At 48.6% G+C, this 24061-nt stretch overlaps 1 protein-coding gene across 4 annotated transcripts in view; it reads left to right on the top strand.

The window, feature by feature from the left end:
* LOC144604079 (neuronal-specific septin-3-like) overlaps positions 1-24061 on the top strand; it is a 291677-nt gene that overhangs the window by 104900 nt on the left and 162716 nt on the right. The window contains exon 1 of one of the 4 annotated variants that reach the window (XM_078418166.1): positions 4038-4343. The exons of 1 other annotated variant lie outside the window; for it this stretch is intronic. The gene's annotated coding sequence lies outside the window, so the exon portion shown is untranslated. Of the gene's footprint in view, positions 1-4037; positions 4344-23337; positions 23526-24061 lie in introns of those variants that run through there. 2 more of the 4 variants (XM_078418169.1, XM_078418168.1) reach the window with 2 other exon arrangements.

The following is a 24061-nucleotide window of genomic DNA, read 5'->3' as shown; positions in this document are numbered from 1 at the left end:
TGTTCCCTCTCCACAATTTACGGTCGGCACCACAGTGCAACTGGTAGAGCTGTAAGATGCCAGACACCCGAGTTCGATCCTGACCTCAGGTGCTCTCTGTGTGGAGTTTGCACGTCCTCCCTGTGATCGCGTGGGTTTCCTCTGGGTGCTCTGGTTTCCTCCCACATCCCAAATGCGTGCGGGTTTGTAGGTTAATTGGCCTCTGTAAATTGCACCCAATGTGTAGGGAGTGGATGGGAAAGTGGGATAGCATCGAACTAGTGTGAACGGGTGATCGATGGCCGGTGTGCATTTAATGGGCTGAAGGGCCTGTTTCCATGCTGGATTTTTCAATCAATTCAATCAAAGGTGCTGAATGGACTGTTTTTCAGTGTTTTCTATTGATTTTCCCACAATTAGAGTGAATGCAATTTAAAACGGAGGTGAGAAGGAACTTTTTCACCCAGAGAGTTGTGAATTTGTGGAATTTTCTGCCACAGAGGGCAGTGGAGGCCAAATCACTGGATAAATTTAAGAGAGAGTTAGATAGAGCTCTTGGGACTAGTGGAATCAAGGGATATGGGGAGAAGTTGGGCACGTTACTGATTGTGGACGATCAGCCATGATCACAATGAATGGCGGTGCTGGCTCGAAGGGCCGAATGGCCTCCTCCTGCTCCTATTTTCTGCGTTTCTAATGCTCATCATAACTGTGGTGACTTTTGGTACTGTGGACGTTTAGTCAGGCTAAGGTTACAATTTTCATCTATTTCATAATGTTTCTGTATCTATTTGTGTCCCTGCTAGTTTCCAGAATTCCTGGCAGCTCAGCAAGGCAAACAGCTTACAGAATAGATCTAATTTGACCCTGATCTACATTTCTTTGAATAGTCTTGCATTAATGCATGGTGATAAGATAATGTCTTACGCTGATGAAGCAAGTCGACATTGTGACACAAAGTTGCCTTTTACATTGGGTAGGAGAGGAATGGAATACTTTATTGTCACAGTGAGATTCTTTGTTTGCACAAACATTGTATACAAATAGCAGTCACCTACGGCGCTGACAAAGTTACAAAGCGCGCTGGCTCACCCTTTTGTCCCCCAACACCCCCCCCAAAAAGTTCCCCCTCGGCGGGTCCCCATTGTCCTTTGTTCCCTCCCCCCCACCTCCGTCACGCCGGGTCCTCCATTGTTCTTCCCCTCCCCCCCTCACGGCGCCCCCACCACGCCGGGTCCTCCATTGTTCTTCCCCTCCCCCCCTCATGGCCCCCCACGCCGGGTCCTCCATTGTTCTTCCCCTCCCCCCCTTACGGCGCCCCCCCCCCTCCATGCCAGGTCCTCCATTGTTCTTCCCCTCCCCCCCTCATGGCCCCCCACGCCGGGTCCTCCATTGTTCTTCCCCTCCCCCCCCCTCACGCCCCCCCCCACGCTGAGTCCTCCATTGTTCTTCCCCTCCCCCCCTCACGGCGCCCCCCCTCCACTCCAGGTCCTCCATTGTTCTTCCCCTCCCCCCTCATGGCCCCCCACGCCGGGTCCTCCATTGTTCTTCCCCTCCCCCCTCACGGTGCCCCCCCCCCACGCCGGGTCCTCCATTGTTCTTCCCCTCACGCCCCCCCCCCACGCTGAGTCCTCCATTGTTCTTCCCCTCCCCCCCTCACGGCGCCCCCCTCCACGCCAGGTCCTCCATTGTTCTTCCCCTCCCCCCTCATGGCCCCCCACGCCGAGTCCTCCATTGTTCTTCCCCTCCCCCCCTCACGGCGGCCCCCCCCCCCCTCCAAGCCAGGTCCTCCATTGTTCTTCCCCTCCCCCCTCACGGTGCCCCCCCCCCCCCCCACGCCGGGTCCTCCATTGTTCTTCCCCTCCCCCCCATCACGGCCCCCCCCCCACACTGAGTCCTCCATTGTTCTTCCCCTTCACGGCGGTCCCCCCATGCTCTCATCAACCCGCGAGCATCGCCGCTGCCGCAAGTCTTCACCACCGCCAGAGCCCCATCGTCACGAGGCTTCACCGCCGCCAAGGCCTCACCGCTGTCGACGCCCTATTTCATGCCTCCGTGATGCCAACCCGGGCCCCAGCTGTGCGGGGGCTCTGTCGGCCACCCCGCCGACTCGTGAGGCCCCGGCCAGGCCCAGACCCGGGCTTCCACGTGGCGATCCGGGAGGCAACGAGACATAGAAACATAGAAACGTAGAAAATAGGTGCAGGAGTAGGCCATTCGGCCCTTCGAGCCTGCACCGCCATTCAATATGACCATGGCTGATCATCCAGCTCAGTAACCTGTACCTGCCTTCTCTCCATACCCCCTGATCCCTTTAGCCACAAGGGCCACATCTAACTCCCTCTTAAATATAGCCAATGAACTGGCCTCAACTACCTTCTGTGGCAGAGAATTCCACAGACTCACCACTCTCTGTGTGAAGAAATGTTTTCTCATCTCGGTCCTAAAAGACTTCCCCCGTATCCTTAAACTGTGACCCCCGCCTCGATAAAGGCCTCTGGACTGCCGTGTAGAAGTCAGCAGTACCTCTGTCCTAACGTCATTATAACGTTTATCATGTTCACACAATGTTAACATTTTATCTGTGCTGTAAATTGACCCTTAATCAAGGCTATTTAAATCAAGGCTTAATCAAGGCTATTTAAAGGAAAAAAATAAAAGGGCGGCACAGTGGTGCAACTGGCAGAGCTGCCGCCTCTCAGCACCACCGCAGAACCAGGTTCAATCCTGGCCTCAGGCGCTGTCTGCGTGGATTTCGCACGCTCTCCCTGTGACTGTGTGGGTTTCCTCCGGGTGCATCAGTTTCATTCCACATCGCCAAGACGTGTGGCTTTGTAGGTTAATTGGCCCTCTGTACAATTGACTCTAATGCGTATGGATCTTGGCCTCATTCCTTTCTAAGGCTGGATTCTCTGTCCCTTCTCTCATTAATCACTTGGCAGAACATGTTGGATCTTATATTAAAGCAAGATGTGTGGTTTGCACAGATTTTCCCCGGCGGTTCGGCCATCCTGCCCTGTTGTGGGTTTATTTTTAGGAGGGGGTGGGGGGGGGTGGGGAGGGTGGGGGGGGGGGGGGGGGTGGGGGAGGGTGGGGGGGGGGGGTGTGGGGAGGGTGGGGGGGGGGGGGTGGGGGGGGGGTGGGGAGGGTGGGGGGGGGGGGGCAGGAAAGAGGTTTAGTTCAGAACAAGCTTGCATTTGCATATGAAGGGGGATGTGAGGAATAGCTCTCGCACTGCACAGCTAAAGACGGAACAAAACACTCCAACAGGCTTCTCCATTCAGGCGCTGAGGGCCGGCCGCCTCCTTCTCCCCTGTGGTGACCGCGTGATTAAGGCAAAGTGGAGAAAAAGCCAGCATTCTCAAACCACTTTTTAATTTCCCACAGATTTTTTTTGTTGATGATGTGATTCTTTTCCTTGAAAAGCCAGAGTGAACAGTTTCCCCTTCTGTAGGGTTTCACTGCACTGAAGCTCCCACACACTCTTGTCTCCTCTCCTCTCCTCTCCGTGTCTCTCCTCTCCTTGTCTCTCCTTGTCTCCCCTCTCCTCTCCTCTCCTCTCCTCTCCTCTCCTCTCCTCTCCTCTCCTCTCCTCTCCTCTCCTCTCCTCTCCTCTCCTCTCCTCTCCTCTCCTCTCCTCTCCTCTCCTCTCCTCTCCTCTCCTCATCTCTCCTCTTCTCCCCTCCCCTCTCGTCTCGTCTCTCCTCTCCTTTCCTCTCCTCCTTGTCTCTCCTCTCCTCTCCTCTCCTCTCCTCTCCTCTCCTCTCCTCTCCTCTCCTCTCCTTTCCTCTCCTTGTCTCTCCTCTCCTTTCCTCTCCTCCCATCTCGTCTCGTCTCTCCTCTCCTCACCTCTCTCCTCTCCTCTCCTCTCCTCTCCTCTCCTCTTCTCTCTCCTCTCCTTTCCTCTCCTTGTCTCTCCTCTCCTTTCCTCTCCTCCCATCTCGTCTCGTCTCTCCTCTCCTCACCTCTCTCCTCTCCTCTCATCTCCTCTCCTTGTCTCTCCTTGTCTCCCCTCTCCTCCCCTCCCCCCCACTCCCCTCTCCCCTCCCCTCCCCTCCCCTCCCCCCCTCCCCCCTCTCCTTTCCTTGTCATTCCTCTCTCCATGGCAGCCTGTCACTTCATGAAGCTTTGACACAGGGCTGCCTGCTATTGTGGAGAGTACCCACATGCTTTGCTATTTCCTCTGGAGTGCAAACAGGGTAGTTGTCGGTTGCTTCCTGCTGCAGGGTTTTTTTCTTGAATTTGCTGTCTTCTTGAAGACACTGGGGTTTGAGTTTCTGAGAGTGAATCTAACATTGCACCTCCGGCAGAAACAAACAACAAACCACGAAGGCAACCGCGACTGGCCGTTAAAAAAAACACAGGTACGTTCTTCCCACAAACCGTGCAGACGGCGGTCTACGCCAAAGCGCTTAGTGTTGCCCAGGGTCTTCCCCACCCTCGGTTACTGGGACAGTATGAGCAAAGAAAGGGATGACCACAGGTCGTGTATTGTGTTTGCTGATGTCTGCCGTGCGGCTGAACGAGCAGATTTAAGGCGGGGGTTGAAAGTGGTGAATGTGGTGTTGCGGATACCATTGCTGGATGTGGGTGGAGGCTGAATTTCATCTGCTTGCACAGATACTTCCGACTGAACGGGCACACGGGGAGAGGCTGGGGCTGATTCACTTTGTCGCCTGCATGACATTTAAGGACAGCTTCTGCTTCTGCGGTGAACTTGGCTGTAACTGGAGCAGGGAGGAAGTAATTTTGCCTTTAGTTTATTGTCATGTGCACCGAGGTACGGTGAAAAGCTTTCGTTGCGTGCTAACCTGTTAACAGGGTCTCGACCCAAAACGTCACCCATTCCTTCCCTCCAGAGATGCTGCCTGTCCTGTTGAGTTACTCCAGCATTTTGTGTCTTATCAGCGGAAATACACGTTTACAATCAAGCCATCCACCATGTACAGATACATGATAAAGGGAATAACATGCAAGATAAAAGATTAGTTCATGGTGTCTGTTGATCGCGATCCGAAATGTCACCTATTCCTTTTCCCCAGAGATGCTGCCTGACCTGCTGAGTTACTCCAGCATTTTGTGTCTATCTTTGGTGCAAGATAAAGTCCAGCAAAGTCCGATCAAAGATAGTCCTAGGGTCTCTAATGAGGTGGATAGTAGCTCAGGACAGCTCTGTAGTTGTTGGGAGGGATGAAGTAATATTAATAAACACAAGGACTCCAAAGTGCTGGAGTAATTCAGAGAGTCAGGCAGCATCTCTGGAGAACATGGATAGGTGATGTTTCGGGTGGAGACCCTTCTTCAGATTGATTGTAGGAGGAGGGAGAAAGAAAGCTGGAAAAGTGGAGAGGCAGGACAGAGCGTGGGAGGTAATAGGTGGAAGCAGGTGAGGGGGGGGGGAGGGGTTGAGCATTTAAAAAATATAAACCTGCAACTGCAGTTCCTTGGGTCTTGTCTTTAGTTTAAACCAGTTTGAGCAGAGTGGGAAGTTAAGTTTGTAAAGTGAGCACTGAAACACAAATCGAGCCTAATTATGAAACTCTCGCTTCCCTTTAGTTTTAGCCTTTTGACAATTTGCACCATCCCAATAAAGATGGAAAGTTGTGTGCAAAGCTCTTGCACTTCCTGATCAGTGGAATTACGTTGCACGGGGAGGCCTGGCGTTTTGTGTGTGATTGAAAAGGCCTTGCAGGCTGGGTAGGGGGAACAGAGGTGTTCAGTTGTCTTATAGTTCACAGGTAAAGGGTGGAAAGGATCAGGGGCAGTGGGGGTTAAAGGAATTGTGACGGAAGGGGGGGGGGGGGGGGACAGGGATTGGGGGCAATAGACCTAGGTCTGGATTGACAATGGACACAAATTGCTGGAGTAACTCAACGGGTCAGGCAGCATCTCTGGAGACAATGGATAGGTGATGTTTCGGGTTGGGATCCTTCTTCAGATCTCTTCAGACCGAAGAAGGGCCCCGACATGAAACATCGCTTATCCTTTTTCTCCAGGGATGCTGCCTGATCCACTGTTGCTCAGTTCAGTTTAGTTCATTGTCACGTGCACCGAGGTACAGTGAAAAGATTTTGTTGCGTGCTATCCATATAACCATATAACCATATAACCATATAACAATTACAGCACGGAAACAGGCCCGTTCGGCCCTACCAGTCCACGCCGACCACTTTCTCTGACCTAGTCTCATCTACCTGCTCTCAGACCATAACCCTCCAATCCCCTCTTATCCATATACCTATCCAATTTACTCTTAAATAATAAAATCGAGCCTGCCTCCACCACTTCCACCGGAAGCCTATTCCATACAGCCACCACCCTCTGAGTAAAGAAGTTACCCCTCATGTTACCCCTAAACTTTTGTCCCTTAATTCTGAAGTTATGTCCTCTTGTTGGAATCTTCCCCACTCTCAAAGGGAAAAGCCTACCCACGTCAACTCTGTCCGTCCCTCTTAAAATTTAAAAAACCTCTATCAAGTCCCCCCTCAACCTTCTACGCTCCAAAGAATAAAGACCCAACCTGTTCAACCTCTCTCTGTAGCTTAAGTGCTGAAACCCAGGCAACATTCTAGTAAATCTCCTCTGCACCCTCTCCATTTTGTCGACATCCTTCCTATAATTTGGCGACCAGAACTGCACACCATACTCCAGATTCGGCCTCACCAATGCCCTGTACAATTTTAACATTACATCCCAACTTCTATATTCGATGCTCTGATTTATAAAGGCAAGCATACCAAACGCCTTCTTCACCACCCTATCCCCATGAGATTCCACCTTCAGGGAACAATGCACAGTTATTCCCAGATCCCTCTGTTCCACTGCATTCCTCAATTCCCTACCATTTACCCTGTACGTCCTATCCAGTCAGCCGAAAGACAATACATGATTACAATCGAGCCATTTAAAGTCTATAGACACTTGATAAGGTAATAACGTTTAATGCAAGGTAAAGCCAGCAAAGTCCGGTCATGGATAGTTCGAGGGTCAACAATGAGGTGGATAGTAGTTCAGCACTGCTCTCTGGTTGTGGTGGGATGATTCAGTTGCCTGATAACAACTGAGAAGAAATTGTCCCTGAATCTGGAGGTGTGCATTTTCACACATCTTTACCGTATGGCTGATGAGAGAGAGGAGAAGGGGGTGGCCAAGGTGTGACTTGTCCTTGATTGTTTCGTTTGACCACAACGTCCACAATTTACTGCAATTTCTTGCGATCTTGGATGGAGCTGTTGCCAACCCAAGCTGTGATGCGTCCTGATAAAATGCCTTCTATGGTACATCTGTAGAAGTCGGTGGGTTGTCGGGGACATGCCGAACTTCCGAAGACTTCTAAGGAAGTAGAGGCGTTGGCACTCCAGCACTTTGAATCTATCTTTTTTGGCATAAACCAGCATCTGGAGTTCTTTGTTTCTACATCCAGGTCTTGGGTCTGGATTGGTTGGATGAGTTGGTGGGACGTGAGAATATTGGCAGCAGAGACGGGGGGGGGGGGGGGGGGGGGGGGGGGGAGTTGGAGAAAGTGAACTTTAAAAACAAAAGTACTAAATTGATTAAAGGAGAACTACAGTGATGTTTGTTTCAGTTCCTCCAGCTGTCTCTTTTTACCCAGATTACAGCATCTGCAGACTCCTGTTCCCATTTAAACCCTCCATGCCCTACCTTAAACTATGCCCTCTGTTTAAAGAACCCTCTGCTATCAGAAATGTCTCCCTATTTTTCATAGTTTTTTACCGCAGGCCCTCATAGTTTTTTACCGCAGTCAATAGCCTTACCTCCCCTCCCCCAAGGTACGTTTAATCATACATTTATTATCGTTTAGTTTAGAGACGCAGCGCCGAAGCAGGCCCTTGCTTCAGTCCACCGAGTGCGGGCCGATGCCCTTACACCAGGTCTATCCTGCACGCTAGGGGCGATTTACCTGCACGTCTGTGGTGTGTGGGAGGAAACCGGAGCGCCCGGAGAAAACCCGCGCGACCACAGGGGGAGCATGCAAACTTTGCAGACACAGCACCCGTGGTCATGATCGACTCCAGGTCTCCGACATTGTAAGGCAGCGACTCTACCGCTGCGTCACTGTGGCACAGAAACCTGAAATAAAACCAGCAACTGCTGGAAACATCTCGGCAGGTCAGGCAGTATCTGCGGAAAGAGAAACGCAATCAAAGTTTCAGGTCCAGGACCCTTTGCCAGAGCTATCTCAGTCTCTTCCACCTGGAATATTCACTTTGTTTCTCTTTCCTTGTTGCTGCCTGGCTGTGCTGAGTGCTGGCAAGCATGTTTCTGTCTCTGTATTACACGAGTTCATGTGTTTAGTTTCAAACATTGTAATGGAATATGTTACTGTGTGGTCAGCAATTAGTTCTCTTTCTTTGAATGTATGTCTTTGATTAAGGAAGTATGTGGTAACAGGCAGGACTAGTTATAGTTTACCTTTTACACGAAGTACATGTATTGCTCCCTGTCAATTGAGAAACAACTATAGAATAGAGCAGTAAAATGTAGGCAGGGAACTGCAGATGCTGGTGAAGAATGGAACAGATGGCACTGATGGTTTAATTTGAGCCCATTGAGTTGGAAGCAGGGGTGGCGTGGTGGTAGAGTTGCTGCCTTACAGCTCCAGAGACCCAGGTGCCGTCTGTACGTAGCTTGTACGTTCTCCCCGTGACCTCGTGGGTTTCCCCCGGGTGCTCTGGTTTCTTCCCACACTCCAAAGGCGTGGAGGTTAGAAATTGTCAAATGGTCCCTCGTGTGTAGGGTATTCCGGCCCTGACTGGGTGGGGCTGAAGGGCCTGTTTCCGCGTTGTATCGCTAAACTAAAATAAATAAAACTAAACTGTGGGTCATTGCTATCTGTCCACATTCACACTTCACTTTATGTAACGTGAACAATGCAAAAGCGAAACATTTGCAAAGGTTACAGGTAAAATTGTGCAACCGAGAAACATCTGTGGCTTAATGTTGAAACACTTCTGAAATTTTGGCTGAAGTCCATTTTCGACTGTGATCAAACTGTGATGAAGCTTTATGAGGAAGTGCATTATTAAAAGGAACTTGTGCTGTAAAGTGTCTGGGGCTTTTTTTGCGCTGCTGTCAGTGGTTCCACTTACCCTGTGAGTTTGATTTCCTCTAACTAGGCATCCTCACCAGTTTTTGCTTTTCTTTTGCACATTCGGTGGCACAGCGGTAGAGTTGCTGCCTCACAGCGCCAGAGACCCGCGTTCAACCCTGACTACGGGTGCTGTCCGGACGGAGTTTGTGCGTTCTCCCCGTGACCGCCTGGGTTTTCTCCGGGTGTTCCGGTTTCCTCCAAAGGCGTACAGGTTTGGCGGTTAATTGGCTTGGTAAAATTGTGAGTTGACCCTAGTGTGTTTAGGATAGCGTTAGAGTGCGGGGATCGCTGGTCGGCGCGGACCCGGTGGGCTGAAGGGCCTGTTTCCGCGCTGAATGGCTCAACTGAACTAAACGAAACAATCCCATCCGAGGGAAGAGCAATATTGTAACCGCAGAGCAAAAAAGACCGCAGATGCAAGAAATCTGGAATAAAAACATAGAAAAGGTTCTGGTTTTATTTTTGAAGGGGAGCAAAGTTTGGCAAGCTTCCACACACAACAGTATGTTCCACACCCCCGGTGGGAAGGACTATCAGCACAGCTGTACTGTGCCAGGCAGGAAGCTAAAGGTTAGAAAGTGACCTGGCCAGTGATTTCTTGTTTAGCGCTGGAAGCTGTCAAAGGACTCAGTGTGAAGTGATGAAGTAAGGATGTTTAAAGTGACTGATCTACCAGTCGAGGGAGATGTTGCTGTTTTATTTGGCAGGGGGGGTCTCAGTTTCTTTTCCCACAGCAGTTGACTGTTGCTCCACAGAAATTGCTCAGTTTGGAATATCTCTCACGGCGCCAGAGACCAGAGTTTGATCTTGACCACGGGCCTGTCCCTACAGAGTTTGTACCTTCTCCCTGTGACTGCGTGGGTTTTCTCCAGGTGCTCTGGTTTCCTCTCACACTCCAAAGACCTGCAGCTCTGAAGGTTAATTGGCTTCACTAGTAAGGCTCTGAAATTGACAAGCAATCTCCACCATCGGCACTTTAACTCTATTAAACAATCTAACTAACAGCCTTTAGTATTTTTAGCAGTAACAAAAAATACATTTTTAGCTGTTAAAAGGAACTTTGTATTTGAAAACAACTCATTGTTTCACAGAGTGATCGCTAGGTAGTTGGTGCGAATCCCTTATTTGGTTATAGCGGACAGTCGACAATAACGGACTCCATACCCGCAACTCTGGTCCATTATAACGAGGATTTACTGTGCTTCTTGAAAGAGATGAGAGTTTCTGCCTCTTCCACCCCTCCATGTGGCAAGTCAACCTTCCGCAGAAACAAGGAACTGCAGATGCCGGTTCATACGCAAAATGACTCAGTGCTGGAGTAACACAGCGGGTCAGGCAGCATCTCTGGAAAACATGGATAGGTAAGGTTTTGGGTTGATCCGTCTTTCCTTTATACCTGTATACGCTCATCATTTTGTACATCTTGCTTAGGTCTCCCCAGAGTCTCCTACCAATGAGAGTAACCCAGGCTCAGCCAGACTCTCCTTGTAAATATTTGGGAGGAGCGTGGAGCACCAGAGGAAACCCACAAGATCACAGGGACATGGTGCAAACTCCGCAGACAGTACCCAAGGACCGGATCAATCCCGCGTTTCTGGCACTGTGAGGCAGCAGCAGCTCTATCAACTGCACCACTGAGGAGGCAATTATGAGTTCATCTAAAGCTCTCAAAGAGATAGGCAGAAAGTGCTGGAGTAACTCGGCAGGTCAGGCAGCATCTGTGGAGATCAAGGAATAGGTGACGTTGTGTCGGGACCCTTCTTCAGACTGAAAGAGGGTTTTTCTCTTTTTCTCCAGAGATGCTGCCTGACCCGCTGAGATAGTTTAGTTTAGTGAATCAGCGGGGGAACAGGCCCTTTGGCCCATCGGGTTCCCGCCGACCAGCGATCCCCGTGCACGAGCACTATCCTACACACCAGGGCCAATTTACAATCTTTGCCGAAGCCAATTAACTTACAAACCTGTACGTCTTCGGAGGGTGGGAGGAGAGCGGAGCAACCGGGGGAAAACCCACGCGGTCACAGGGAGAACGTACAAATTCCATGCAGACAGCACCCGTGGCCAGGTTTGAACCCGGGTCTCTGGCGCTGTGAGGCAGCAGCTCTACCGCTGTGCCAATGTGCCAACCTGGATGTACTCCAACACTGTGTCTACCTTCGGTATAAACCAGCATCTGCAGTTCCTTTCCACATGCCAAAGCTGCAGACTGGGCCGACTAAAGGTGCAGATTTCCTTTCTTAACTGGCCATCAGTGAACTAGATATTTGTTGCTACAATCTGGTCATTTTTAAGTGACTGGCGGTTTCTGTTCAGTTTCTTGAATTATAATTCCCGAGTTGCCAAGGTGAGATTCAGACATGTCTTTACATCAATGACTGTACAGATCACATCATGCCCACAGAATATTTTGCAGTGATGCTTTACAATGTGAAATTTGGGCCTGTGACCTCTTCAACTCGAATAACCCATATTAACAACTTGCATTCATTTAACGGTTCAAATTCCAAACTCAGGCAACCAGGATGAGTGTTTCATCGAAAATAGCTCTGATAGCTTTACCTCTGCCTTAAGAATATCCATTGACGGCCTCCACAGCCTTCTGTGGCAATGTATTCCACCCTCTGACTAAATAAATTTCTCCTCATCTCTTTCCTAAAGGAATGTCCTTTTATTCTGTGGCTATGACCTCTGGTCCTAGACTCTCCCACTAGTGGAAACATCCTCTCCACATCCACTCTATCCAGGCCTTTCACTGTTCATCTACTTCCTAGCAAGCTGAGGGTTAACCACGTTTAATTTCCTGCGGCCATTTTACTTCCGAACAACAAGGAGAGAGACCATTCGGTCCATTGAGTCTCTGCTGTCTCTCAGTGCAAACCCATAGTGCCTGACAGCACTATGCAGTAGGTCAAAGGGGGCTGCCTCCAATTCGATAACAACGCGAATACTTCCACCAAAAATACGAGCAAAAGGCATCAAGAATTGGAAGTGTGAATTATATGCACAGCACTTCCATTTCACACTAGTCTTTGGGGATGCCTTGCAGTACCATATTTAGAGTTGTAACTTGGAGAGATCACACGCACCCTCAACTACTGATGTACACTTTGTACACGATCCGTTTTTATGTGCTTGTTACATGTAGGTAGCTTAGTATTGTCTATGGAGTTAGTTATTGTCCTGCAGAATAAGTCTATCAGCAGTTTACATACTACTTTGGCTTTGGGCTTGGTTTTCATGGTTAACCAAGCCCAATGTGAATTTGTGGAATTCTCTGCCACAGAGGGCAGTGGCCAATTCACTGGATGAATTTAAAAGAGAGTTAGATAGAGCTCTAGGGGCTAGTAGAATCAAGGGATATGGGGAGAAGGCAGGCACGGGTTATTCATTGTAGATGATCAGCCAAGATCGCAATGAATGACGGTGGTGGCTCGAAGGGCCAAATGGCCTTCTCCTGCACCTATTTTCTATGTTTCTATGTAAGCGCTTATCCTGGTGGTATAGCACAAGTACTTTTGTGTTTTAATAGTAATTTAACATACACAGCACTTTCGTTTCACACCAGTCATTAGGGATGTCTTGCGGTAACATATTTGGAGTTGTAACTTGGGGAGACCACATGCATCCTCCTGAACTGATGTACACTTTGAATATTTAATAGGAATCTGAGGGGTAACGTTTTCACACAAAGGGTGGTGGGTGTATGGAACAAGCTGCCAGAGGTGGTAGTTGAGGCAGGGACTATCCCACCGTTTAAGAAATAATTATTCAGGTATATAGATAGGACAGGTTTGGAGGGTTGCTGACCAAACGCAGGCAGGTGGGACTAGTGTAGCTGGGACATGTTGGCCGGTGTGGGCAAGTTGGGCTGAAGGGCCTGTTTCCACACTGTATCACTCTATGACGGTATTCATTCTGTGTCACTTTTGCTCTCAATCTTCTGTCGACCCGATCTACCAGTCTGTCTCAGCAGCTCCATTTCCTGCCTGTCTTTTAATCATCGTTGTCAATCTCCCATCTGCTTTTACTGTATTTTACTGCAGCTGAACAACTGTGTGCGATTATGACCTCGTGCAACCCCTGTGTGTAATGCAGAAGGGAAGCGGCGCATATCTTCCTCACTAAGGGTGGTGGCAGCAGGTAGAACTGCAGCCTCACGGGCGCCAGAGACACAGGTTCGATCCCGACCTCGGGCGCAGTCTGTGTGGAAGTTGCACGTTCTTCCTGCGACCGAGGATAGCTCTCATTCTTCTCAAGTCCAGAATAGGTGGTGCCTTCACAATCTCGCCTTGTACCACAGACCCACCACCCCGGGAATCAATCTGGAAGGAAGGATATCCTTCCTTGCAAAGCTTTAGCTTCCATCCCTCCAGCCACCTACATCAAGTGTAATTTAACTAGCAAATATCACCAGACAATAAGCTAGTCTTTGACGTGGGAAGAAACCAGAAAACCATGTGGGTCATCGAGAGACCGTAAAAGCTTCACGCACATACACCCAAGGTCAGAATCAAACCAGGGCTGTGAAACAGCCACATTAGACTTTAACTATTAACATTGGACTGTAACTATGACACACTGTGAATGGCTCGATTGTAATCATGTATTGTCTTTCTGCTGACTGGAGAGCACGCAACAAACGTTTTTCACTGTACCTCGGTGCAGGTGACAATAAACTAAACTGAACTTTATGAAGAAGGGTCTCGACCCGAAACGTCACTCATTCCTTCTCTCTGCTTGTCCCACTGAGTTATTCCAGCATTTTGTGTCTATCTTCTGAACTTTATGCATCGTGCTTTAGACTACTCAGCTCCAGATCTCACAACTCTGCCATTTCCCATCATTTAGAACACTTTATTTTTCATTTTCCTGCCAATTTCATATTTCTAATATTATCTTGCATTAGCCGTATTTTTGTCCACTAACATAGCCCATTCATATCCTTGTGCTATCTCTTACATCCAGTTTGCAACTTATTTTCGTTTGGTATAGCTCAAAGATACAATGCCGAAACAGGCCCTTCGGCCCACCGAGTCCGTGCCGACCAGCGATCGCCCCGTGCATTAACACTATCCTACAGACGAGAGACAATTACAATTTTACCAAAGCCAATTAACCTACAAACCTGTACGTCTTTGGAGTGTGGGAGGAAACCGGAGCACCCGGAGAAAGCCCACGCGGTCTCAGGGAGAACGTACAAACTTCGTACAGACAGCACCCGTTGTTGGGATCTAACCCGGGTGTCGGCCGCTGTGTGGCAGCAACTCGACCGCTGCGCCACTCTGCCTCCTTCTCAAGCGCGGTTGATCACACTATCATCCAGCGTGACTCTAGGGTTTGGGAGGATATCGGAGCATGGAGAGGCAACGACGCGGTCACAGGGAGAACGTGCATATCCCACGCACGCACAGCGCTGGAGGCGCTGGAGGTTGAAGAATAACTACCAGCTGTGGCACAGTGCCATTGAATGGAACTCCAGTTATAGGGTCCACACTGTGACACAGATGTGTTGGACACGCCATCTGCCAGTTTGTAATGGTGCATTCACTGTCCACAGCTTCCTTGCGCCAATCCCACCTGAGCCACGATTACTGGCCGCTTGATCATGCTGCGCATTGCAGAGACATCTGGGTGCCGAACGGCGTAGCACTCCATCAAGGCTTTGTCCCCTCCTGCCATGCTTTCCATGACACCCAGGGCAGTCTTTCCCGCCAGCTGTTCTGTCTAACATGGAGGAACGTCCGTGTAAGGTTTGACGGCCTTCCTATTGATCAGCATGGCAACACTGTGGCAGCTGTGAGTTTCTCAGAGAGTTCCTGATGGAAACCAAAGAGATCACAATATAACGCATGACTCAACCTGCAACCTCCCACTAATGCATTTCTACCCAACCACACATCTTTGTAGCTGCTAATTCTACATACAGCATGTGTTTTTCTTTAACCACAAGAGAGTAAAATCTGATTTGGAGACAACAGAAATAAGATCACAAGTTATCGGAGCAGAATTAGGCCATTTGGCCCATCAAGTCTACTGTGCCATTCAATCATGGCTGATCACTTTCCCTCTCAATCCCATTTCGGTTTTTAGTTTACTATAGAGATACAGCAAGGAAACAGGCCCTGTGGCCCACCGAGTCCGCGCTGACCAGTGATCGACACACGCTAACACTATCCGAAACACTGGGGAAATTTTATAATTTTATCCAAGCCAATTAACCTACAAACCTGTACTTCTTTGGAGTGTGTGAGGAAACCGGAGCACCCGGAGAAAACCCAGGCAGGTCACAGGGAGAACGTGCAAACTCCATGCAGACAGCACCCGCAGTCAGGATCGAACCCGGGTCTCTAGCGCTGTAAGTCAACAACTACCACTGTGCCACCGTGCCTTCCATTCTCCTGCCTGCTCACTATAATCCCTGACACTCTCACTGATCAAGAATCTACCAATCTCCGCCTCCACAGATGTCTGTGGCAATGAATTATTTTGGCTTGCTTCATCGCCTATGTTGTCGCCAAAAGCAATGTAAGGTAATGAGCATTTTCTTGTTGTATCAGAGTCGTGTTTTTATATTCTTCTATACTATGTAACGGGCTTGTTGACCCGAGGCTTCCCTCTGGCAAAACATCGTGCAAAGGAACATTTCGGTGGGCAATTGGAGGAATACCCTTGGAATTGTCTGTGGGAATCGCACAGGCAGCTGCAACCGCGGCAGATCTAAGGGGAAGGGCAGTTAGCAAAAGCCTACAGGTGTTTCCTTTGCATGACAAACGTCTTCCAGCTTTCATCCTATTGAGTTCACTGTAAGTCAATAACTCCACCGGCAATCCGCTGGTGGAAAAATGAAGGAGAATGGTTCGGGAGGAGAATGGATCGGGATTGTGGAAAGAAGGATGGCACGGTGGTCGAGTTGCTGCCTCACAGTGCAGGAGACCCGGGCTTGATCCTGACCACAGGTGCTGGCTGTATGGAGTTTATACTGTATGGAGTTTATACGTAAATAGACACAAAAAGCTGGAGTAACTCAGCGGGACAGGCAGCATCTCTGGAGAGAGGGAATGGGTCGAGACCCTTCTTCAGACTAGTTAGGGAAAAGGGAAACGAGAGATGTAGATGATGATGTAGAGAGATAAAGAACAATGAATGAAAGATATGCAAAAAAGTAACGATGATACAGGCTGTTGTTAGCTGCGTTGTTAGAGTTTATATGTTCTCCATGTGACTGCGTGGGTTTTCTCCGGGTGCTCCGATTTCCTCCCACACTCCAAAGACGTACAGGTTTGTAGGCTAATTGGCTTCGGTAAAAAACGTGCTGGAGTACCTCAGTGGGTCCAGCAGCATCTCTGCAGGATACGTAGAGGCGTTGTTTCAGGCCGAGACCCTTCAACAGACTCTTAAGAATGATCCCAACCCAATACATCACCTGCCTTTATCCTCCAAAGATGCTGCCTGACCTGCAGTTACCCCAGCACTCTTTATTTGATTCAATGGTACTTTAGTGTCACATATACATATATATTTACATTTGTGGCGCGTCGAAAAAAGGCCCGAAATAAAGGCGAGGAGCCGGGTATTTCGGGAGGTTTGATTTTAATACGTTTGCCAGACCGGTTAAGTCTGCCAGAATGAAATCGCGCCCAAAACCCCGTCCTTTATAACCATAGCAAAGGGCCGCGGGCCCCCTGGACCGTTCCATTCCCGTGCCGAGGGGTCGGTAGTGGTATGGCCCGACCCTTGGGAGCCGCCACACATTGACACATGTGCAGGTGTTAGACATTATGGGGAGAAGGCAGGAGAATGGGGTTAGGAGGGGGAGAATGGGGTTAGGAGGGAGAGATAGATCAGCCATGACTGAATGGCGGAGTGGACTTGATGGGCCGAATGTCCTAATTCTACTCCTACTCCTTATCACTTTATGACCTTATACCGAGGCACAGTGAAATTCCTTTTTTTTGCCCATAGTTCAGTAAAAATATTACCATACATAAACACAATCACAGTTAAGTACAAATGTATCGGAATCATAAACTGAGACAGTATGCAAGAGTTGCTATATTTTGCGCCATTTTTCATGTAAACCAGTATCTGCAGTTCCGTATCTTTCATTGTTGGAATCCTTCACACTGTTGTGCTGTTTGCAGTTCAGGGTTGGTATGGTATGTGTCTCGACAATCGTAAATCGTGCATTTATTCAATATCTTTGTACATTATCCCCAAATAATTTACAGGCTATGCATGGTTAGGAAACATGCAAGTGTGGTAAGGGTCACTCATGGGTCTAGCCACTCTCCATGGGACCCTACCAAAAGAAGGAGGGTATTAGTGATGGATTAAGGCAGAGCCCTTTAGCCCACTGGGTGCAAGAGGACCGGATCAAAATGGGGCTCATTGGTTCCACTTGCACGTTGCATCACATGGTTTCCATTGGAGACCAGAGCAGCCCTTGTAGAAGCTGGAGGAGGCCATTCATCCCTTCTAGCATATTCTCCCCTCTCCCATCAGGCAAGAGGTGCAGAAGTGTGAAAATTACACCTGCAGATTCAGGGAAAATAAGACTTTCATATGTGGAAAGACTGGAGCGACTAGGCTTGCATACACTGGAATTTAGAAGGATGAGAGGAGATCTTATCGAAACGTATAAGATTATTAAGGGGTTGGACACGTTGGAGGCAGGAAACATGTTCCCAATGTTGGGGGAGTCCAGAACAAGGGGCCACAGTTTAAGAATAAGGGGTAGGCCATTTAGAACGGAGATGAGGAAAAACTTTTTCAGTCAGAGAGTTGTGAATCTGTGGAATTCTCTGCCTCAGAAGGCAGTGGAGGCCAATTATCTGAATGCATTCAAGAGAGAGCTAGATAGAGCTCTTAAGGATAGCGGAGTCAGGGGTTACGGGGAGAAGGCAGGAACGGGGTACTGATTGAGAATGATCAGCCGTGATCACATTGAATGGCGGTGCTGGCTCGAAGGGCTGAATGGCCACCTCCTGCACCTATTGTCTATTGTCTATTTATTGTTTCCCATCGCAGTGAGGAATGTGGGGGGAGCTGCTGTGGTGGATGTTTATATTAACTTTTATGTAGTTGTGTGTCTTGTTGCTTTTTTCTGGTGTGACTATGGTAAATCTAATTTCACTGTATCTTAAATGGTACACGTGACAATAAAGGACCATTGAACCATTGAGTTTCTTCCCAGCTGTTATCAGGCAGCTGAATCATCCTACCACATCCAGTCCAAAGAGCAGTGCTGAACTACTATCTACCTCATTGGGGACCCTCAGACTATCCTTAATCGGACTTTGCTGGCTTTACCTTGCACTAAACGTTATTCCCTTATCGTGTGTCATCTATACACTGTAAATAGCTTGATTGCCATCATGTCTTTCCGCTGATAGCACACAACAAAAACTTTTCACTGCATAAATAAACTAAACCGAACTGGAGTTTATACACCGTATGAGCTCACAAGTTCTTCCCTCCGGCAGTTTGTTTCTGAAATAGGAGTGATCAATATGAGTACTGCTCACCCCCTCCATGACACACTGGCCAACCTGAGGAGCAAAGATACTAGAGGAACAAGATGGATCACTCCGTTGAAATCCCCAATACTGAAGTGTAATAATAATAATGATAATAATAATAATAATATTCATTTATTGTCATTGCAACGAGTACAACGAAATTAAAAAATAGCCAATCCTGACGGTGCGTACAAACATATATGCAATAAATGCAAAAACAAATAAATACATAAATACAATTAAATACAATTATATTAAGTACAAGATTTTTTAACGGTGTTGCCTAGTGCAAAGGTAGTGTTCAGTTCTCGTATGGCCCTGGGGTAAAAACTGTTCTTAAGTCTGTTTGTTCGGGATTTGATCGACCTGAAACGTCGACCAGAGGGCAGATGAACAAACAGACGGTGGCCGGGGTGGGATGGATCTTTTATTATTTTGCCTGCTCTACTGAGGCAGCGTAGGCTGAACAGGTGCTCCAGGGAGGGCAGTGAGCAGCCGATAATCTTCTGGGCCGTCGTGATGACCCTCTGAAGGGCCTTCCTGTCCTTTTCTGAGCAGCTGGCATACCATGTGGTTATACAGTATGCCAGCACACTCTCGATGGAGCAGCGATAGAAGGACAACATGAGCTTCTCCTGCAGGTTGGTTTTCCTGAGGATCCTCAGGAAGTGGAGTCTCTGCTGTGCCTTCTTTACTGTGGTGATGGTGTTGGTAGACCAGGTAAGATCCTCTGCGATGTGCGTACCCAGGAACCTGAAAGCTGGTACCCTTTCCACACAGACCCCATTGATGTAGATGTGTAGTACGCAAAGGAGCGTAACGTCCGCCATTTTAGTAGGCAAAACCCGCCGTTCGTTATGCCTCTCGCAGAGTAATTAGTGTTTTGGGGGAACAGTATGTGTGATGATACCATTAAAATGCAGAATATATCTCATCTATCAATTCACAGATTTTTGTTATTTTTCTTTTAAAATGTGTCTGCAAGTTTCTGCCGACTAAAATGGCGCCGTGACGTACTACGGATTTTAGGGTCGAGTGGTCTATCTTGCTCTGCTCTATTATCTTTGCTGAGGAGCACCTTCAGCAACAGACTGGTTCCACCAAGATGCAGGACAGAACGCCACTAGGAGATCCTTCTTCCCTGTGGCTATCAAACTGTACAACCCCTCCCCCTTCTGTGGAGGGGTAGACTGAGACTGACCCCCACCCCCCCCTCAATCTTTACACATCCCCAATCCTTTCCATTCATCACTTTAATTTCATGTTTCATGTATTTTGTGTTTTTATGACTGTTGGCAGATCAATTTCCCTCCTGGGATAAATAACGTTCTATCGTATCGTATCAGTCATGGCATCGTGATCGGTTTGACAATCTAACAAGATTTTTTTAAATTATTCATAGACAGGAGGTGGTCATGTTAAGTCAGCCACATTGATGAGCCTGGTGTGACATGGTGACTAGACTGGGCGAAGATGGCAGACACCATTCTCTGAAGAGTGTCAGTCAACCAAGTCGGTCTCTCACACATTTCAGACCACATGTGAAAAATAATCAGAAGCGCAAGGCACTGGGGGGGTGCTCTTGTTGTACTCCACAAGTGTCACCACTTTAGAAAACCAAGTTTAGTTTCGTTTTTAGTTTTGGAGATGCAGCGCGGAAACTGGTGCTTCAGCCCACCGAGTCTACGCCAACCAGTGATCACCCCATACGTCAACACCATCCGACACACACTGGAGACAATTTACATGTATACCAGGCCAATGAACCCACAAACCTGTATGGCTTTGGAGTGTGGGTGGAAACTGGAGGAAACCCATGCAGGTCACGGGGAGAAGGTACAAACTCCGTACAGGCAACACCCGTAGTCAGGATCAAACCCGGGTATCTGGCGCTGTGAGGCAGCAACTCTACCGCTGCGCCACCACCCAACCCCCAACAAGTGTGTTGCAAAATTGAGGAACTGAAAGAACTAAGTATTGGTCAAAACTAAGTGCAGTACAAAGTTCTTTTTAACAGCTAAACATGTCTTTTTGTTACTGCAAGCTAAAAAATACTAAAGGCTGCTTGTTATATTGTTTAATGGAACTAAGTGTGGATGGAAGTGATTGCTTGTTGGTGGATGTAAGTGAGGTCCAACTATATAGGGTAGGTCACTTATCACTCGCCAGGCTTTGTCCTGTCCCACCTGTCCTTCAGCTTCCCCCTCCCCAACTACAATCAGTCTCTGAAGGAGGGTCCCGATCTGAGATGTTGCCTATCCATGTTCTCCAGAGATGATGGGCCGATTGGCCTAATTCTGCTCCTATCATTCAGTTACTCCAGCGCTTTGTGTAAACTAGCATCCGCTGTTCCTCATGTCTAGCACAAATAAATATCTTGGTTACAAATGTTTTTGGGCTAGTGGCCTTCATTAGTTTTGTTTTAGATCAGATATACAGCGCAGAAACAGACCTTTCGGCCCAACTTGCCCATGCCAACCAAAATGCACCATCTGGACTAGTTGGTTCACATTCGGCCCATATCCCTCTAAACCTTTCCTATCCATTTACCTGCCCAAATGTTTTTTAAATGTTGTTGTAGTACCTGCTCCAACTACCTCCTCTGGCGGCTCTTTCCATATACCCACTACCACCCTTTGTGTGAAAAGGTTGTCCCTTAGGTTCCTATTAGATCATTCTCTGCTCATCTTGAAGCTATGTCCTCTGGTTCTTGATTCCCCTACTCTGGGTGAAAGACTATCCCCCTCGTGATCTTATGCACATCTATAAGATCACCCCCAATATTCTCCTGCGCTCCAAGGAATAAAGTCCTAGCCTGCCCAACCTCTATTGGAGTTAAAGATACGTTTTAAAATCTAGCCGGGGAAACCAAGAGTGGAACGTCAGAGCACATTGACTGGGGACTTGCTGGCGGTATCTGCCAATAATGATCTTGCAGCTTCCCAATGAGTTTCCATGTAAGTTGAACCAGGGAGACACCAATGGACAAAATTTGATGATGCTGCTGTATCTTTGCAGCGATAGATTAGATGGTTCCTCACTCTTCAGCTAACAAACCCAAGGCACCTTGATTTTCCACCTGCTTGCTGTGATCAGGGAATGCCCTCTTGATATCGTTGTCTAGATCACGTTGGGTGGGACAAGAGATTGTAGGGCTCACCGGTTGGCAGTGCCACTGACCCGCCCAAGGGCTCGTCGGACGGCGTAACCGGGAGGGAGCAGAGATGTCGGACGCGAGGAGCGTGGGCCGGTGGGGAGGGTGAACCGCAGTAATGTCTCCAGCACCTTCACGATCGGCTGCAGAAGGCGACCCCGGGCACAAAGATGGCCGGGCGGGTTGGCCGGCCTCTGGACTTTGAATAACAGCGCCAAAAATGGCAGCGTCCCCATGTGTGATACGTGCAAAAGGAATTTCACTGTGCAGTTATGCATAGGTGATAACTAAAGCACCAATGAGAATCTATTGACTATTGTCGGGGAAGGAGTCCAGCTTAGTTACTGGAGGTGCTTGGAGAGTGTGGATGCTATCTGTTCATCAATGTAAATGCTGCCCCAATTGTGTTATATTTATGTAAGATCTTGCCCCATTGGATTAGAAAAGTTGTGGTCATCTGTGATACCACAGAATGATCTGTTCCAGAGAAAAACACAGAAAACATTTGAGTCTTAAAATAAAGAGCTTAAACACATCTTAATCATTACATCTCACTTGTTCGAAGGCGTTTCGCCAGCTGATGGGGAATGTGCGTTCTCCCAGTTTGGGAACCAATTGTCCGCGTGGCCAGGCGCTGTCACAGCATGTGTTTGCTTTGATAATGGTCGGTGTTGTGAACGTGACAAGCTTGGGGGATGGGGGTGGAATGGTCATGTCAGGCCGAGTGGTCGCAAGGACTCCATCGAGGACGCTCCCTTTAGTTTAACGGGGCCCCTATTAGAGCTGGTCCGAGCAACACTGTGACCGGACGGCAGGTGAGCCGGGCAGGATGCCAACGCTGGTATTGTCCGAGCCAAGATGGACACAAAATGCTGGAGTAACTCAGCGGGTCAGGCAGCATCTCCGGAGAGAAGGGATGATTAACGTTCAGACTGGTATTATCTTCAGACTGATATTATTTATCTATATCTGTCTGTCTGTCTGTCTGTCTGTCTGTCTGTCTGTCTGTCTGTCTGTCTGTCTGTCTGTCTGTCTGTCTGTCTGTCTGTCTGTCTGTCTGTCTGTCTGTCTGCCTATCTCTATCTATCTAGCCCCCTCTCTCGCCCTTCCCCTCTCTCTCCCTCCCTCCCTCCCTCCTTCCCCCTCCCTCCCTCGTCCATTTCAAGTGGGCGAGTGATTTCTAAGGCTAAATTGAAAAAGAAACTGAACTAAAAATGATTTGAAACAACACAATACACTGGGGCGAAATGAACTGAGATAAGAATAACATTTTTTTTAAAGTGTTACTGTGTAAAATTGTGCGCTGGCTAATTCTTGTCTCCCTAACTTTATTTATGATACATTCTTCAATTGGTTACTTTCATTTTGTGTATCAGCAATGTTTTCTGCTGAATTTGTTTTTTGTCCTGAAGTCGCAGTTCTGGAGGCATCGATTGCCGCCTCGACGCTCGCAAGTCACCCCCGTCATGTGACGGGAAGGAGGGTTTGAGTTTTATCTGGCTTTTGTTGCAAATGTTGTTGGAGAGATTGGGCAGCTCGGGTATAAACTGTGACCGGCGCCCGGGGTTTGTGGCCCGCGGCGGTTTCACTGAGATTTGCCGGCGTTGCGAGCTGCGCCCGCTGTGCGCACAGGAGGAAGGAGGTTTCCCGGTGACTCGAGCCGGCTGATTCTCCACGCGCTCGCCTGGAACCGTGGAGACAGACGCCAAAGAAAGACAACGAAGGTAGAAGGCTGTAAGCTTGGGCAGCTGACACCCCAGCGGTACGAACCTTGATTTCTCCAACTTCAAGTAACCCTTGCTTTCCCCGTCTATCTCTCTCTCTCTCTCTCTCTCTCTCTCTCTCGCTCTCTCTCTCTCTCTCTCTCCATCCCTCTCCCATCCTAGTTCTCCCACTATTTTCACTGTCGTCCTGATTAAATTCGACTGATTGCATGCCTCGTTGTCACCTTCCTCTCAGCGAACAATGAACCATGTAGGAAAATAACTGCAGATGCTGGTACAAATCGAAGGTATCACAAAATGCTGGAGTGACTCAGAGGGTCAGGCAGCAACTCTGGAGAGAAGGAATGGGTGACCCTTTGGGTCTCGACCCGAAACGTCACCCATTCCTTCTCTCCAGAGATGCTGCCTGACCCACTGAGTTACTCCAGCATTTTATAACAATGAACCATTGTACATTTTCCTTGAACATTATCTCCTTTGATCTCTCGTTTTCACACCTTACCCTTCCATATCTCTGTGTCTCCCTCTCCCCTGCCACTCAGTCTGATGAAGGGTCTCGACCCGAAACGTCACA

This window comes from Rhinoraja longicauda, chromosome 21, assembly GCF_053455715.1.
Source record: "Rhinoraja longicauda isolate Sanriku21f chromosome 21, sRhiLon1.1, whole genome shotgun sequence".
In the NCBI taxonomy this organism is placed as follows: Eukaryota; Metazoa; Chordata; class Chondrichthyes; order Rajiformes; family Arhynchobatidae; genus Rhinoraja; species Rhinoraja longicauda.
Note: the sequence above shows the minus strand (reverse complement) of the source record. Positions and strands in the feature narration are given on the sequence as shown.